The 10869-nt window shown below is 40.4% G+C and overlaps 1 long non-coding RNA gene across 1 annotated transcript; it reads right to left on the bottom strand.

Annotated features, from left to right (window-relative positions):
- Nucleotides 1-5025: 5025 nt before the first annotated feature.
- LOC123082395 (uncharacterized) lies at nt 5026-8384 on the bottom strand. The gene is made up of 5 exons (XR_006439023.1): nt 6589-8384; nt 6484-6493; nt 6184-6236; nt 6041-6102; nt 5026-5940 (listed from the first exon to the last, which is right to left on the bottom strand). It is a non-coding gene; the product is annotated as an uncharacterized lncRNA (long non-coding RNA).
- Nucleotides 8385-10869: the final 2485 nt, after the last annotated feature.

The following is a 10869-nucleotide window of genomic DNA, read 5'->3' as shown; positions in this document are numbered from 1 at the left end:
CCATACCTTTTTACACATAATAATCACGTTCAATTTGATTAAAGTTAATATCGCCATCAGTACATGAACTTGCACACCCTCGCAAAAAAAAAAGTACATGAACTTGCACAACATAAACAGATCCATACAAGTTGCATAGTAGACATCCGTGAGCCACTGGCGGGTGCGGGGTACGACGTCCTAGGGTGGACTAACGAAACGAAATGACATTAATAATAAATATAAACATGTTGTGTCATGCCGACCCGCGTGCCCAGCCTCATGGCCCAAACAGGCCCATGATGTGCCGCGTGCCAGGCACGACCCGTTTAGCCCGTGCCGTGCCAATTTCACGTCGCGCCATGCTAGTGTGGTAACAGGCCGGCCCGGTTTGCACGACCTAAATGGCTAGGTTTGCGTTGCACCTACTGCTCAGACAAAATTGGTGCTCGTTGCAATGGTGGGAAACACAAACCAACTTTATGAAGAATTTTTAAAAAATTACACAAAATTTCAAATAACAGAAAAGTAAAACACATGAAAAATATTAATTGGTATTTTTGCGCCTTACCAACATGACCATAAGTTTTGATCGTATATGGACCGGCTTCTTGTATAATCCCTTTCCATCTTAGGCACAGCGAGTTTATTATTTTTCTTAATTTCTTTTGGATTTCTTCTTGTCAACTTAGAGGGCAATTTTGATGACGGACGATCAGAAGCGATAGTCGCTTTAGTATTAGATATTAGAAATTATAGATAAAGATAAATGTAAACAGGTTGTGTCATGCCGACCCACGTGCCCAACCTCATGGCCCAAACACGTCCCCTGGCGTGCCAGGCACGGCCAGTTTACCCCCCTTCCGTGCAGACACATCCCGTTTACCCCTTTGGTGGCAATTTCACGTCGTGCCATGCTGGCATGGTAAGCCGGCCTGCACGGCCCAAATGACCAGGTTTGCTTTGCACCGACAGCTCAAACCAAATTGGTGCTCGTTGCGATGGGGAAACACGAACCAACTTCATTTTGTTCAAAAAAATAAAAACCTCGTGTGTCCTTGACAGCTCAGCTTACCGACACGACGCCAACCACCTCATCGGTGAATCAAGAGCAGTCACGCCTTTTCGGCTCGTCAGCGACTGGCTGCCGCTGTTGGTGAGCCGTTGGCGGGTGCTGGAGTACGACGTCCTAGGGTGGACTAACGATACGAAACGAAATGACATAATAGTAGCGTAGATATACGTCCAACCATTGCGACGGATGAGGACCGGACAAACTACCCACGCAATCACATACTCCTTCTGTCTCATAATGTAAGACGTTTTGCGAGTTATAAATTTAAACATGCCTGAAATAGACAAGAGTGGGTTACGACGATTATTGATAATAACCGGCCCGTACGTGTGCGAGTAGTAGAGTACATGCATGCATGATATGATGAAACAATGTCTATTTGACACTTGACTGTTTTTCAATCCGGCAACATTCAAATTTCCTCACAAATGAACAGATAACACCTGTATAACCACAAAACAACCTGACACCAAACAGGGACCAGCCCATGGAATTACAATGCAAAACCCTGGAACATACACAAGGTATTCAGGGTCATTGTACTGTAATTACATTGTAAATACCCAAGTATTTACACTGTAAATTCAGTACAATGGCCTGGAATTTACACTGTAAATACAAACCCTGGAACATACACTATACAAAGGCATGTATTTACAGTGTTTTTCAGGGCGATTGTACTGTAATTACACTGTAAATATCCGGTATTTACGGGTGTGTTTGGTAGGGTGGATGGAGGGTGTATGAGGGCAAAAGTTTCTAATCCAACCCATTTTTGCTTGTTTGGTAGGGTGCATGGGCTCACCTGAGCTATGCTCATCTGATGCATAAAAGTGCCCTCAGCCATGCTCATCTCATGCACCCCAGACAGGGTGCATAGAGGCAGCTATGCTGGCCCTGACACTCGTCCCCACCGACTAGACCATGTCCGGATATGTTTATTTTTTCAAAAAGAATCAAAATTTCAAATTTTGTTTAAATATTCGAAAAACTTAGAATTTCAGAAAAAATAAAAAAATGAATTTCAAATTTTTTTAAATTTTCAAAAAAAAATCATAATTTCAAAATTTCTTTGGATTTTCAATAAATATTTGAAATTTCAATTTTTCTCAAAAAATCATAAATGTTCGGAATTTCAAAAGTAAATCAAAATTTGTTTGAATTTTGAAAAAATAGAATTTTAATTTTTTATAAAATATTCAAATTTTGTTTAAATTTTCAAAAAAACTCATAATTTTGTTTAATTTTAAATATGCTCAATTTTAAAAAAACTCAAAAAATATTAAAAAAACTCAAAAAAATATTAAAAACAGAATTTTCAAAAAAACTCAAAAAACTCATAATTTTGTTTCATTTTAAATATGCTCAATTTCAAAAAAACTCAAAAAAATATTAAAAAAACTCATAATTTCAAATATGCTCAATTTAAAAAAAACAGAATTTTCAAAATTTTGTTTAAATTTTCAAAAAAACTCATAATTTCAGAATTTCAAAAACATTACAAATACAGTCCAAAGACCTTGGAATTTACATTGTATAAACATAGTAAGCACCCAACATTTACCATTCAAACTACCGATTTACACTGTAAAAACACCTCATGCCACCCAGGATTTACAGTGTCCAAAACCAGGAACTCACACTTTGCTCCTTAAAAAATGATTTGTAGTTTGGAGCTTAAAAAGTTAATATTGACAGTTTTCTGCTTAGGAAATACATGCAGAGAAAAGAGCTATCACTGATAACAGTTTGCCGCTTACAAAATTAAAATTCTCTCACATTTAATCTTCAATATTGCAGATGGGGAGCATGATAGGAAGAGTGACTGGAGAGGATCTACTGTCAATGTCACAAGAAGAACTCATTCTAAATGTGAGACATGTATAAATACTAGCAAACTGATTGCAAAAACCAATAGAGGAAAATGCTATATACAATACATTCATGCTAACAAAAAATGTTTTGCGGGAATCATTTTCATTCACAGCGCTCCTCAATTCAGACATTATCTACAAGGTAAAATGGAAATTCAAATACTGCATAGCTACAAATCTGTGAGAAGGAGAAGTTTTAAATTAAAAGAAATCATGATGCTCACAGGTACATTCGGGAGATGGTGCTGCAAACATTACACAAGATGGAGAGGAAAACTAGTACTGAATAACTCATATCTGAACTGAGAAAAAAGAGAGAAAGTAACATCTCACTTACACTGCAGACATTGCAGGAAATGCATCATGAAGCTACAGCAAGCGAAGAAGGCACAACAGAACCTAATCCCTGGGAGGCACACATGTTTGACAACATCAGTTTGGAACAGGTAGCCACATAAATAGATAAATCAAAGTCACAAATAGAATATGAACGTATTTGTACAAACCTGTTTGAAAATTAAAACGGACACAAAAAGAATAATTTTGCAGGTCCCTGAAGATACCGACCCTAGTTCCACAACAAATAAATCAAAGTCAAACACAAACCAGATAAATCAAGAAGGACAAAGGGGAGAAACAGAGGACTCACATGAACAAGACGCAGACAATGAATACCTCGATGAAGAAGACATTGAGAGGTTCCTGCAAAATGAACAAGAGACTGCATCAGAAGGCAATCTTATGAACACCAGCAGCAATTTTAAGCCACAGTTAGGCATGTAGTTCAAAACAAAAGAAGAAGCCCAGGCATATATGAATTTCTACTCAAAATTGGTTGGATTTTTAGTGGCTACAGTAGCATCCTCAAGAACAACAAGCAAAAAAGAGAAATAATGAGCTTGGTTCACATAAAACTTGAAAAGAGCTTGGTCAAAGTCTGCTTCATCACCTGAAAGTTCCTGAAAAATGCAAAATACAATAGACACAAAATAAATAAACAGACTTCAAGAAATAATAATTGAAAAAAAGTAGAGAAAAAGAAAGAAATAGCTACCGTTGACAGGCGCAAATGGTTCGTCAGCAAAACAATCTGCACTCTCAAAAGAATATGCTAACGGAACGCCCTAATGATAGACTTTCCATAGCCTACCCATTAAACATGAAAAAACTGGTTGCCAGGACCCTCCTCAAACTACAAAACCAAAACACTCTTAAACAATGCTACATAAATCCTAAATCAAATACTACATTAACAACAAAGAATAAGAAAACTTATCAGGACCTATATGGTTGCAAATAAGACGCACTAATGTTGTACAGGAATTACATAGGAGAAGCATGGCAAATACAGAGTACAATACCCCAAAATTACACTGTAATACTAGGCCATATTACACTGTAATATAGCTGAAAATTACAGAGACGATGCATGGGAATTACAATATGAGCTTTACTACAAAAATGAGGCATTGGAATTACAATATGGGTACATTACACCATAATATATCCAAAAAATACAGTGACTAAGCATTGGAATTACAGAGTAAATCAGAGAAATATTACAGAGTGATGAAGAAGCATACATGAAAATCATGGGAGTTACACAAGAAACCTGAGGAAAATTACACTTCACTATAACTAAAGAATACAATGACTGGGCATGGGAATTACAGTACAACCATAATTACAAATTTGAAGCAAGGGAACTACAAAACGTAAATATGGGAATATTACACATTAATATATCCAAAAAAATAGTTACTAAGCATGGGAATTACACAGTAAATCAAGGGAATAATACAGTGTGATGAAGAAGCCTACATGAAATTCAGTACAATGACCCTGTAACTACACTGTAAATTCAATACAATGGCCCTGGAAATTACACTGTAAATATAATGCAAAACCCTACAACATACAGTGTACAAATGCATGAATTTACAGTGTAAATACCCAAGATATTCAGGGCCTTTGTACTGTAACTACACTGTAAATACCCAAGTATTTACACTGTAAATTCAGTACAATGGCCCTGTAATTACACTGTAAATACACAAGTATTTACACTGTAAATTCAGTATAATGGCCCTATAATTACACGGTAAAGGTAAATACCCAAGTTTTAGCACTGTAAATTCAGTACTAAAACCCTGGAATTTACACTGTAAAAATGCATATATCTACACTGTAAATTCAGTATAATGGCACTGGAATTTACATTCTTAATACATTACAAATACAGTCCAAAGACCTTGGAATTTACATTGTATAAACATAGTAAGCACCCAACATTTACCATTCAAACTACCGATTTACACTGTAAAAACACCTCATGCCACCCAGGATTTACAGTGTCCAAAACCAGGAACTCACACTTTGCTCCTTAAAAAATGATTTGTAGTTTGGAGCTTAAAAAGTTAATATTGACAGTTTTCTGCTTAGGAAATACATGCAGAGAAAAGAGCTATCACTGATAACAGTTTGCCGCTTACAAAATTAAAATTCTCTCACATTTAATCTTCAATATTGCAGATGGGGAGCATGATAGGAAGAGTGACTGGAGAGGATCTACTGTCAATGTCACAAGAAGAACTCATTCTAAATGTGAGACATGTATAAATACTAGCAAATTGATTGCAAAAATCAATAGAGGAAAATGCTATATACAATACATTCATGCTAACAAATTTTTTTTTGCGGGAATCATTTTCATTCACAGCGCTCCTCAATTCAGACATTATCTACAAGGTAAAATGGAAATTCAAATACTGCATAGCTACAAATCTGTGAGAAGGAGAAGTTTTAAATTAAAAGAAATCATGACGCTCACGGGTACATTCGGGAGATGGTGCTGCAAACATTACACAAGATGGAGAGGAAAACTAGTACTGAATAACTCATATCTGAACTGAGAAAAAAGAGAGAAAGTAACATCTCACTTACACTGCAGACATTGCAGGAAATGCATCATGAAGCTACAGCAAGCGAAGAAGGCACAACAGAACCTAATCCCTGGGAGGCACACATGTTTGACAACATCAGTTTGGAACAGGTAGCCACATAAATAGATAAATCAAAGTCACAAATAGAATATGAACGTATTTGTACAAACCTGTTTGAAAATTAAAACGGACACAAAAAGAATAATTTTGCAGGTCCCTGAAGATACTGACCCTAGTTCCACAACAAATAAATCAAAGTCAAACACAAACCAGATAAATCAAGAAGGACAAAGGGGAGAAACGGAGGACTCACATGAACAAGACGCAGACAATGAATACCTCGATGAAGAAGACATTGAGAGGTTCCTGCAAAATGAACAAGAGACTGCATCAGAAGGCAATCTTATGAACACCAGCAGCAATTTTAAGCCACAGTTAGGCATGTAGTTCAAAACAAAAGAAGAAGCCCAGGCATATATGAATTTCTACTCAAAATTGGTTGGATTTTTAGTGGCTACAGTAGCATCCTCAAGAACAACAAGCAAAAAAGAGAAATAATGAGCTTGGTTCACATAAAACTTGAAAAGAGCTTGGTCAAAGTCTGCTTCATCACCTGAAAGTTCCTGAAAAATGCAAAATACAACAGAGACAAAATAAATAAACAGACTTCAAGAAATAATAATTGAAAAAAAGTAGAGAAAAAGAAAGAAATAGCTACCGTTGACAGGCGCAAATGGTTCGTCAGCAAAACAATCTGCACTCTCAAAAGAAGATGCTAACGGAACGCCCTAATGATAGACTTTCCATAGCCTACCCATTAAACATGAAAAAACTGGTTGCCAGGACCCTCCTCAAACTACAAAACCAAAACACTCTTAAACAATGCTACATAAATCCTAAATCAAATACTACATTAACAACAAAGAATAAGAAAACTTATCAGGACCTATATGGTTGCAAATAAGACGCACTAATGTTGTACAGGAATTACATAGGAGAAGCATGGCAAATACAGAGTACAATACCCCAAAATTACACTGTAATACTAGGCCATATTACACTGTAATATAGCTGAAAATTACAGTGACGATGCATGGGAATTACAATATGAGCTTTACTACAAAAATGAGGCATTGGAATTACAATATGGGTACATTACACCATAATATATCCAAAAAATACAGTGACTAAGCATTGGAATTACAGAGTAAATCAGAGAAATATTACAGAGTGATGAAGAAGCATACATGAAAATCATGGGAGTTACACAAGAAACCTGAGGAAAATTACACTTCACTATAACTAAAAAATACAATGACTGGGCATGGGAATTACAGTACAACCATAATTACAAATTTGAAGCAAGGGAACTACAAAACGTAAATATGGGAATATTACACATTAATATATCCAAAAAAATAGTTACTAAGCATGGGAATTACACAGTAAATCAAGGGAATAATACAGTGTGATGAAGAAGCCTACATGAAATTCATCAGAAGTACAGTGGAATTCTGAGGTAAATACACTGTAATATAACTAAAAAAATATAATGACTGAGCATGGGAATTACACTGCAAATCAGGTGAATTACAGTGCAAAGAAGTAATACAGTGTAATTCTACAAAATACAAGCACTAAATATGGGAATTACACCACAAAATCAGATAAATATTACAGTGCAAAGAAGTAATATAGTGTAATTCCACAAAATACAGGCACTAAGCATGGGAATTACACCGCAAAATCAGATAAATATTACCGGGTAAGCACATGGAAAATGCTGCCAAATACATGACTAATAACACTTGAACCTAACCTTACACTCTAATACTGGAGGGATCTAAGACTGAAAACATAGGGGGCAATTGCAGGGCTAGAACACATGAGATTACAGAATAGCACAATCAGGGACATCCACTGAAGAATCATACTCCCAAGGACGAGACACATTAAGCATTACAGAGACTCCCACTAGAGCAAAATCACTAACCCAAACACATGAAGCATTACACACGAATCATACTCCAACCAGAACAAAACCCAACGGAAACCCTAAATCTAGACCCCTACCAGCGACTACAGGAAACGAAACACATACCAGCGCCTACACCCGAGGGGATTCAGACATGAAAGAGCTAAAAACCTAAGCAGAGGAACCACATCAATTTCATAGAACTTACACAAACACATCGGGAGCCATGGGAAAAATCTACAAGAGCACATACACCAAACACGGGCAAGAACATACACAATCCATCAATCAAACACCAGAACATACATGGATCTCGAATCGAAACTAGCAGAAACGGAGGAGAAACCTAGATCACACGGGGAAGAGAGAGAGAGAGAAGAGAACAACCAACTGGGGCAGCCGAGGAACGAAGAGCAAGGGAGGAGAAATCAAGCTCGAAGGGAAGGGGATCTCAGAATCGACATGAATGACGGGAATCGCCTCCGCTCCTTCACCGCTCGAGCGCCTCTTCCCCTCTCTCGCTCTCTCATCTCTGCCTTATCCAAACAATACCGCCAAATGAAATGGGGAAAAGACACAGACAAATTTCAAAAAGGTAAAGAAAAGCAGCCAGTCGGACCGGGGCGGCCGTAACGGGCTGGAATAAAAACAAACCACACCCGACAAACAACAAACCAGCCCAAAACCCACACCTCCAAGCGCGAATCTGCATGCAAAAATGGACAGACAGAGATTTGAATGTTGTTGAATTGAGAAACAGTCGACTGTAAAATAGCAAATTAATTACGAGTACTAGCTAGCATGCAAATCCGACATTGGGATTTCCATCAAGGGTGACCGCCGTCCCGGGGGCGAACTTGGGGTGTCCACAGAGGTCGTTGTAGGATGCATCGAAGACGCGGAGGTTGACAAGCTTGGTAACATCTGGGAGGGGCCCGAAGAAGCCGCTGTGATCCAAGTGAGCCTCCACAAGGTTGACCATGTCGGGGATGAACAAGTCGAGGCAGCCGGTGATCTTATCTCGGTCGTTGTGCTGGCCACCGACATCTAGGTACTTGATATTGCTGTTAGCGCCGAAACCGGTGCTGACGGCCCCAGACATCCTGTTCCTCGCGAGGGCGGGGAACAAGGCGACGTCGCCGAAGAAATTGGGGAAGTTGTCATATACGGAGGCGTTGTTGGCGGAGAAGCTGCGTAGGGCGGAGCAGGTGACAAGGTCCCGCTGATCCCACAATAGTAGCATGTCGTTGTTGTCGAGCGCGATTGCCTCGAGGGCCGGCAGGGCGGCAAAGAAGCCGCCGAGGATTCTTGTCAAGGAGTTGGAGCTGAGATCGATGTTGCGGAGGTGCTGGTGAGGCGTCGGCAGGAGCGGGAGGTGGCCGATAAGGCCGTTGAAGCTGAGGTCGAGGTTGGACAGGAACGTGAGCTTGCCTAGGTCGGATCCGTTGAGAACACCGTGGAGGCCGGCGTGGGTGACGACGATGGAGGTGACGCGGCCGATCTCGTTGCAGCTCACGCCCATCCAGGTGCCGTCGCACGGGGCGGATGAGGGGACGGCCCACCCGATGGACTTGGCGATGGCTTGCATGGCCTCAGCATCACCGCGGCCCGCGGGCACGTAGACCGCGCCCCATGAGAGGCCGATGAGGACGATGGCCATGACGAGCACTCGCATCGGCAAATTTGACAATTTTGACCTTGGGACGAAATCAATTCACGGAATGAACCGCCCATAAAACTATTTCACAGCACTGGCCCTTTTGTGTAGCGCCCGCCACGCAGGCGCCACACTCTACGGTGCAACGCCTAGCCCTGGGGCGTTGCACGCCTGTCCACCGTGGCAGCCCTTGGGCCCGCACTTAGTAGTGCAGCGCCTCCGAGCTAGGCGCCACACATGTAATGTGCAATGCCCGGCCCGTAGGCGCTGCACTGTGACTTAGATGCCAGCCGCCCCCTCCCCCTCCCCCACCCCACCCATTCGTTCCAGGAGTTACAGAACAGGCGCGCCGGCGGCTTGCTCCTCTCCCCCTCTCAATCCCCTCTCCCAAATCCTTCAGATCCGACGATTTGGTCCGTGCATTTCTTCACCAATCCATCCTAGAAGGTACTCTCCTCCGATCCCCTTCTTTCTATCCATAGAAAATATGATATTTTGAAGATTTGGGGAATCCTTGTTTGATTAGATTAGATTTGAATCTTGCATGTATTAGAACTTTGCATGTATTACAACCCTTGTTTGTTTGATTTGCGGAACCCTAGTTTAGTTTATGGAAGAGTTATTTGTATGAAGTAGGCATAGTTTATGGAAAAGTTATTTGTATGAAGTAGGCCTAGTTATTTGTGAAATCCTAGTTTATTAGTTTTGTTTGATTTGATATGGTTGGATACATAGATTGGTACGGTTGCATCTAGTAGGCGTACTTTAGTTTATTTGTATTCAAAAGATAATCGTGTTGACAAGAAAGCTTTCTTTCAAAATTGTTAGGATGGTTTGGCTTCTCGATGATCACTGGGACAAACAACACCGGTCGTACGCTATGGCGGTGGAGCAGCGGGTAATAATGAAAGTGGCCTGTTTTATGAATTTCGTATTTATTTCAAACACAAATGCCCCATATGTAATGTTATGAATTGTTTGTTTGTAGGCGCTTGCACCTTTGAAGCTTCGTTCTCACGGGGTCACCCTTGGGTGGATGCGCTATGATGAGCGATACACACCGTATGTAAGGGAGACAGGACTTCTCCCTTTCATTCATATGGTCAGACGGTCAATGCCACCCAACAATGCTCCAGCACTCACCGTGCTTATTGATCATTGGCGGCCGGAGACACATAATTTCCATCTACGGACCGGGGAGATGACCATGACGCTCCAGGATATTGCTATGATCACCGGTCTTCCTATCGATGGGAATCCTCTATATATGAGCACCGATTCCGATGGGTGGCGCGCGCAGATGCATGCCCTTATCGGTATGGTTCCTCCAGAGCCTCCGGAACCAGTAGCAGAAGACAAGAAGAAGG

The sequence above is a fragment of the Triticum aestivum genome, chromosome 4A (genome assembly GCF_018294505.1).
Source record: "Triticum aestivum cultivar Chinese Spring chromosome 4A, IWGSC CS RefSeq v2.1, whole genome shotgun sequence".
NCBI classification, from domain to species: domain Eukaryota; kingdom Viridiplantae; phylum Streptophyta; class Magnoliopsida; order Poales; family Poaceae; genus Triticum; species Triticum aestivum.
Note: the sequence above shows the minus strand (reverse complement) of the source record. Positions and strands in the feature narration are given on the sequence as shown.